This window comes from Bison bison, unplaced genomic scaffold (genome assembly GCF_000754665.1).
Source record: "Bison bison bison isolate TAMUID 2011002044 unplaced genomic scaffold, Bison_UMD1.0 scf7180017864011, whole genome shotgun sequence".
NCBI classification, from domain to species: Eukaryota; Metazoa; Chordata; class Mammalia; order Artiodactyla; family Bovidae; genus Bison; species Bison bison.
Window position 1 is genome coordinate 90,590 of NW_011494583.1, and position 2,135 is coordinate 92,724.

At 44.4% G+C, this 2,135-nt stretch overlaps 1 pseudogene; it reads right to left on the reverse strand.

Moving 5' to 3' along the window:
• Positions 1 to 318: 318 nt before the first annotated feature.
• LOC104984394 overlaps positions 319 to 2,135 on the reverse strand; it is an 8,967-nt pseudogene continuing 7,150 nt past the window's right edge.

Consider the following 2,135-nt stretch of genomic DNA (forward strand, 5'->3'; position numbering starts at 1 on the left):
AGGCAAGCATATGTCCCCTCCACCCTCAACCCCCTCCCACATCTCTCCCTGCCCCATCCCTCCAGGTTGCCACAGAGCACCAGCTTTGGATGCCCTGCATCACACATCAAACTCCAACTGGTTATCTATTTAACAAAAAATAAAATAAAATAAAATATTTAAAAAAAGTTTTACATATAATCAAGTATATATAATCAAGTATCTATGGTTCCTCCTCATTCCAAGTAGTAAAGAATCCAAGATTCATTGCAAAACATGTGCAACTAGGCCCCAATTCAAAGATAGTGCAGATCTTGTGGTCCAGCTTCAGGAGTTGTGCTATTTTCCATTCTCCATGCTGAACATTCCTTCATCAGCATCTGATTCAGCTTCAAAGTCTCTGCAGCAAGCCTACGGATCCCATTGGACAGCTTCTCCATGGCCATGTGGTCCTCCTTGTGCAGTCAGCAGATGAATTTTTCATCCATGTGGAACTTCTCCAGAGATGGACCGCCTTGGCGAACAGTGCAGGCACTATCGTGCTGTGGTCTTTGACCTGGGGTGAGGTGGTGAGAAAACAGCACCAGGCTTCCAAGGCCCTGACATAGCAGTGCTGTGGAAGGAGGCACCCATGATGATCATCTTACAGTGGAGTTTCTTGTAATAGTTGCAGATCTTGTTGACACTCTTTACTAGTGAGTCCTCCAGGGGTTCCTACAACTTCTTGTATGTGTTGGCCACATGCTGGTTGAGAATACAACCCAGGAATGGGGACATGAGTTCACCTGTTTCTGCATAGCCCATCACATGAGCAAAGGATAAGAGTAGGGTTATACTGTAGTGCATGCCATGCTCCTCTTCTAGCTTCTTTCCAGACTGAATTCTTTTTCAGGTGGATGACAGTTTTATAAGAATCCAGTCCTTGATGATCCTGGTTTCTTTGTATATCTTGATGGGGTGCTGGGCAGGGCCAACATGGCATTCTTATTGAAAGAGAGCCTTGCATCCACTTCCATGAATTCCCATCCTGGAATTTTCTTCAATATTTCTGCTCCAAATAGCAAACAAAGTTTATCAAGAGCATTTATAATTTGTTCCTCTTGTTACCCACCGAGACTCCTGCATAGGCTATGACGTCCTCCACCGGCTCCTGATAGATGGGTATCTGTGCCATGGCCAGGATCAAGGATGCATTGGTGTTGGCATTCTGGGGCTCGTACTAGTCAATAGGGTGGAAATTGCCTGTGTCAGCCTCCACTGCAATCAACTGTTTGAGCTGGTCCAGCACACTATCCATCCTCTGCAGCTTCACCTGGAAACAGGACTTGGTGAGAGTCTGTGGGAGGGGACATCCTACTCCCTACCCCCATAGGCCCCACCCCCTTCCTTTGTTTTAGAGATATCTGGTAACTGGTTGACTTCATAATAGACCTTTTGATCACTTGCTTTTCCCGTCTGGCACTTAACCACTCTTATGCATTCAATTACCAATAAGCAATGGAACCTGTGAAACCTTAGGCCCCCACCCTCGACCAAATAAAATCAGAAGCCAGACCTGCTTCCCCACCTCCCCAAATCTCCATCTCCCCCACTTCCTAACCTCCCCACCTCACTACTCTTCCCCACCTCACTCTGAGGTACCAGGTGTACCCTCTGGGAAGTGTATGTAATAAACTTTGTTTTTCAAAGTTTCCTTATGGTTATGACTAAGGGCATCTTGCAGTCATAATAAGTGATCTTGAGAAAGAAAAATGGAACTGGAGGAATCAACCTACCTGACTTCAGGCTCTACTACAAAGCCACAGTTATCAAGACAGTATGGTACTGGCACAAAGACAGAAATATAGATCAATGGAACAAAATAGAAAGCCCAGAGATAAATCCACACACATATGGACACCTTATCTTTGACAAAGGAGGCAAGAATATACAATGGATTAAAGACAATCTCTTTAACAAGTGGTGCTGGGAAATCTGGTCAACCACTTGTAAAAGAATGAAACTAGAACACTTTCTAACACCATATACAAAAATAAACTCAAAATGGATTAAAGATCTCAACGTAAGACCAGAAACTATAAAACTCCTAGAGGAGAACATAGGCAAAACACTCTCTGACATACATCACAGCAGGATCCTCTATGACCCACCTCCCA